A 6,018-nucleotide genomic window follows, 5' to 3' on the forward strand; every position below is an offset into this window, starting at 1 on the left:
TCCCTCTAAAACCCTGTTTGTTTCTGAGTCCACAGTCTCTCATGGTTCATCTCTCCCTCCGATTCCCCCCCCCCGCAATTATTCCCCTCCTTCTCCTAATGTCCTCCATGCTATTCCTTATGTTCCACAAATAAATGAAACCGTATGATAATTGACTTTCTCTGCTTGACTTATTTCACTTAGCATAATCTCCTCCAGTTCCATCCATGTTGATGTAAAAGTTGGGTATTCATCCTTTCTGATGGTTGAGTAATATTCCATTGTATATATGGATCACATCTTCTTTATCCATTCATCTGTTGAAGGGCATCTCGGCTCTTTCCACAGTTTGGCTATTGCGGACATTGCTGCTATGAACATTGGGGTGCATATGACCCTTCTTTTCACTACATCCATATCTTTGGAGTAAATACCCAGTAGTGCAATTGCTGGGTCATAGAGTAACTCTATTTTTAAATTTTTGAGAAACCTTCACACTGTTTTCCAAAGTGGCTGTACCAACTTGCATTCCCACCAACAGTGTAAAAGGGTCCCCTTTCTCCACAACCTCTCCAACATTTGTTGTTTCTTTCCTTGTCCATTTTTGCCACTCTACCTGGTGTAAGGTGCTATATCAATGTGGTTTCGATTTGAATTTCCCTGATTGCTAATTATGATGAACATATTTTCATGTGTCTGTGAGCCATTTGTATGTCTTCTTCAGAGAATTGTCTTTTCATATCTTCTGTCCACTTTTTGACTTGATTATTTGTTTTGTGGGTGTTGAGTTTGAGAAGTTCTTTATAGATCTTGGATACCAGCCCTTTATCTATAGTGTCATTTGCAAATATCTTCTCCCATTCTGTGGGTTGCCTCTTTGTTTTGTTGACTGTTTCCTTTGCTGTGCAGAAGCTTTTTATCTTGATGAAGTCACAAAAGTTCATTTTTTCTTTTGTTTCACTAGCTTTTGGAGATGTACTTTTTTTTAAAGATTTTATTTATTTATTTGACAGAGAGAGGCACAGTGAGACAGGGAACACAAGCAGGGGGAGTGGGAGAGAGAGAAAAGTCTTCCCACGGAGCACGGAGCCCAATGTGTGGCTCGATCCCAGGACTCAGGGATCATGACCTGAGCTGAAGGCAGATGCTTAATGACTGAGTCACCCAGGCGCCCCTTGGAGGTGTATCTTGAAAGAAGTTGCTGTGGCCGATGTCAAAGAGATTACTGCCTATGTTCTCCTCTAGGATTTTGATGGATTCCTGTCTCACATTGAGGTCTTTCATCCATTTTGAGTTTATATTTGTGAATGGTGTTAGAGAATGGTCGATTTTCATTCTTCTGCATGTGGCTGTCCAATTTTCCCAGCACCATTTATTGAAGAGACTGTCTTTTTTTCCATTGCATGTTTTTTCCTGCTTTGTCAAAGATTATTTCACCATAGAGTTGAGGTTCCATATCTGGGTTCTCTATTCTGTTCCATTGGTCTATGTCTGTTTTTGTGCCACTACCATGCTGTCTTGGTGATCACAGCTTTGTAATATAGCTTGAAATCAGGCAACGTAATGCCCCCAGCTTTGTTTTTCTTTTTCAACATTTCCTTGGCGATTCAGGGTCTTTACTAATTCCATAAAAATTTTAGGATTGTTTGTTCCAGCACTTTTAAAAAATGTCATTGGAATTTTGATCAGGATGGCATTGAAGGTATAGATTGCTCTGGGTAGCATAGACATTTTAACAATGTTTATTCTTCCGATCCATGAGCGTGGAATATTTTTCAATCTTTTTGTGTATTCTTCAAATTCTTTCATGAGTGTTCTGTATTTCCTAGAGTATAGGTCCTTTACCTCTTTGGTTAGGTTTATTCCGAGGTATCTTATGGTTTTTGGTACTATTGTAAATAGAATCGTTTCTCTAATTTCTCTTTCTACAGTTGCGTTGTTAGTGTATAAGAAAGCAACTGATTTCTGTGCATTGATTTTGTATCCTGCCACATTACTGAATTACTGGATGAGTTCTAGTAATTTGGGGGTGGCGTCTTTGGGGTTTTCCACATAAAGTATCATGTCATCTGTGAAAAGAGAGAGTTTTTCTTCTTTGCCACTTTGAATACCTTTTATTTCTTTTTGTTGTCTGATTGCTCTTGCTAGGATTTCTAGTACTATGTTGAACAATAGTGGTGAGAGTGGGCATCCTTGACGTGTTCCTGATCTTAAGGGAAAGGCTCTCAGCTTTTCCCCATTGAGGATGATATTCACTGTGGGTTTTTCATAGATGGATTTTATGAACTTGAGGAAGGTTCCCTCTTTCCTTATACTCTGAAGAGTTTTAATCAGGAAAGGATGTTGCATTTTGTCAAATGCTTTTTCTGCATCAATTGAGAGGGCCATATGGTTCTTCTCCCTCCTCTTATTGATGTGTTCTATCATACATTGATTGATTTGCGAATGTTGAACCACCCTTGCATCCCGGGGATAAATCCCACTTGGTCGTGGTGGATGATCCTTTTAATGTATTGTTGGATCCTAGTAGCTAAGATTTTGTTGAGGATTTTGGAATCCATATTCATCAGGGATATCGGTCTGAAAGTCTCCTTTTTGATGGGGTCTTTGCCTGGTTTGGGGAATTAAGGTAATGCTGGCCTCATAGAATGAGTTTGGAAGTTTTCCTTCTGTTTCTATTTTTTGAAATAGCTTCAGTAGAATAGGTATTATTTCTTCTTTGAATGTTTGGTAGAATTCCCCAGGGAATCCACCAGGCCCTGGACTCTTGTTTTTTGGGAGGTTTTTGATCACTGCTTCAATCTCGTTACTGGTTATTGGCCTATTCAGGTTGTCAATTTCTTCCTGTTTCAGTCTTGGCAGCTTATAGGTTTCCAAGAAGGCCTCGATTTCATCCAGATTGTTCAGTTTATTGACATAGAGTTGTTGATAATAATTTCTAATAATTGTTTCTATTTCCTTGGTGTTAGTCGTGATCTCTCCATTTTCATTCATAATTTTATTAATTTGGGTCCTTTCTCTTTTCTTTTGGATAAGTCTGGCCAGTGGTTTATCGATCTTATTAATTCTTTCAAATAACCGATTTCTAGTTTCATTGATCTGATCTACTGTGTTTCTGGTTTCTAATTCATTGATCTCTGCTCTAATTTTAATTATTTCTCTTATAATGCGTGGCTTAGCCACCGTTTGTTGCTTTTTCTCTAGTTCTTTAAGGTGTAGAGTTAGTTGGTGAATTCGGGATTTTTCTATTTTTTTGAGTGAGGCTTGAAAGGCTATGTATTTCCCCCTTAGGACCACCTTTGTAGTATCCCATAGGTTTTGGACCAATGTGTTTTCGTTCTCATTGATTTCCATGAATTGTTTAAGTTCTTCTTTGATATCCTGGTTGACCCAAACATTCTTGAGAAGAGTGGCCTTTAGCTTCCAAGTGTTTGAATTTCTGTCAAATTTTTTCTTGTGATTGAATTCCAGTTTTAAAGCACTGTGGTCTGAAAATATGCAGGGAATAATCTCAATCTTTTGGTATCGGTTGAGACCTGATTTGTGACCCAGTATGTGGTCTATTCTGGAGAAAGTTCCATGTGCGCTCGAGAAAAATGAGTATTCTGTTGTTTTAGGGTGGAATGTTCTGTAAATATCTATTAGGTCCATCTGGTCCAGTGTATCATTCAAAGCTCTTGTTCAGTTGTTGATTTTCTGCTGAGATGATCTGTCCATTGCTGAGAGTGGAGTATTGAGGTCTCCTACAATTAACGTATTGTTATCACTATGACTCTTTATTTTGGTTAACAGTTGGCTTATGTAGATGGCTGCTCCCATGTTGGGGGCATAGATATTTACAATTGTTAGATCTTCTTGTTGGATAGACCTTTTAAGAATGATATAGTGTCCTTCTGTGTCTCTAATTACAGACCTTAGTTTAAAATCTAATTTGTCTGATATAAGAATTGCTACCCCAGCTTTCTTTTGACATCCACCGGCATGGAAGATTGATCTCCATCCCTTCACTTTCAGTCTGGATGTATCTTTAGGTTCACAATGAGTCTCTTGTAGGCAGCATATGGATGGGTCCTGTCTTTTTATCCAATCTGCAACCCTGTGCTGTTTTATGGGAGTATTTAAGCCATTCATGTTGAGAGTGTTTATTGAAAGATATGAATTAATTGTCATCATGTTGCCTGTGAAGACGTTGTTTTTATAGATTGTCGCTGTAAATTTCTGTTCTATATCACTCTTGGGGTCTTTCTCCTTTTATAAAATCCCTCTTAATACTTCTTGCACAGTCGGCTTAGTGGTCACATATTCTTTCAGTTTCTGCCGGTCCTGGAAGCTCTACATCTCTCCATCCTTTCTAAATGACAGCCTTGTCGGATAAAGTATTCTTGGCTGCATGTTCTTCTCACTTAGTATCCTGAATATGTCTTGCCAGCCCTTTCTGGCTTGCCCGGTCTCTGTGGATAGGTCTGACGTTATTCTGATGTTCCTCCTTCTATGTAAGGAATCTTTTCCCCCTAACTGCCCTTAAGATGGTTTCCTTGGTTCTAAGATTTGCAAGTTTTACTATTACATGCTGGGGTGTTCGCCTGTTTTCCTTGATCTTGGCAGGGTTCCCCTCTGCCTCTAGGACACGAATGTTTGTTTCATTCCCCAGATTAGGGAAGTTCTCAGCTACGATTTGCTCAAATACATCTTCTAGTTCTCTCTCTCCACTCCCTCCGGGATTCCAATTATTCTGACATTGAAACACTTCATGGTGTCACTTATTTCTCTGATCTATTTTCATGGATTCTGAGTTGTTTTTCCCTGACCACCTCTTTTCCCTTTTTATCTATTATATTGTCTTCCAGGTCGTTTTGTCCTTCTTCTGCTTCACTTAACCTAGCTGTTAGATTATCTAGATTGGATTGAATCTCATTGATAGCATTTTTAAATTCTGCCAATTCAGCTTTCATTTCTGCCCTTAGAGACTCTATGTTGCCATTAATTGGGTTCTCCATTCTAGCTATTGTCTTCACAATTGCTAGCCTGAATTCCATCTCTGACATCTTGGTTATATCTGCATCCATTTGTAAATCTGCAGCATAAGTCATAATCTCTGAGTCTTTTCTATCTTAGGGGCTCCTCCTCCTAGTCATTCTGTTGATGGGTGTTTGAGGGACTGTATAGAGTCCAAATTATTGATCAGAACCCAAGCAAGATGCACCTGTTTTCTTCGGACTTTAGGGTTGCTGGCCTCCTGTTTTCCCAGCCTATCTTCTGGGGGAGAGGCCTGCTGCCTTGTTACTCAGGCAACCCTGTTTGGGCGGAGTTGCCCTGCCCCCCTGTGGTGGGGGATGGGCTCAGCGGGAATCAGGTTCTGGGGCTTTTGTTCTCTGGCAGCTTTCCCTGGTGGCTTTCCATGTCTCTTCCGCGAGTCAGAGCAGAAGAGACCGTTTCCAACCCTCTGCCTCAGAGCAGAGAGACCGCAGTCTGTTCTTCAGTGAGCTCTCCAGGCCACACTGTCTCCGTTTCTGTCTGTGCTGCTATAAACTGCAGTTGCCTGGGTTGTGCGCCCCTCCGCAGCACCCCCATTCCTGCCTCCAGCTCGGGGCACGTCTCTGCCCTTTGTGCTTCTAAAACTGCCAGCCGCTCCCAGTTCTCACGTGGGACCCCGCCGCTCTGGGTTTCCACCCCGGGGGCTGCCCTAAAGTCCTTTCCTGCCACTAGGGGTCTGCGAGTCTGTGCCCCGTTCCCTGTGCGCGAGGCTGTAGCTCACCTGCGATGTAGGATCCCCACGGACAAGCACCCTCCCACTGCCGTTTATCTTTTGATATCTGCCCGCGTAATCAGGGCTCCCCACTTCATACCTCAAAACCAACCGCCTGCAGTATTCTGTTTGTAGAGATCCAGATCTTCTTACATCTCAGGCTGGTTTCATGGGTGCTCAGAGTGATCTGGTAGATATCCAGCTAAATTCCAGGGACCAGTTGAAATAGGGTCCCCTACTCCTCTGCCATCTTTCCTTCTCCTCTGGATGGCATAGACATTTTAACAGTATTT

The sequence above is a fragment of the Eumetopias jubatus genome, unplaced genomic scaffold (assembly GCF_037043125.1).
Source record: "Eumetopias jubatus isolate StellerSeaLion01/CBP00866 unplaced genomic scaffold, mEumJub1_p1.0 scaffold_5, whole genome shotgun sequence".
Taxonomy (NCBI): domain Eukaryota; kingdom Metazoa; phylum Chordata; class Mammalia; order Carnivora; family Otariidae; genus Eumetopias; species Eumetopias jubatus.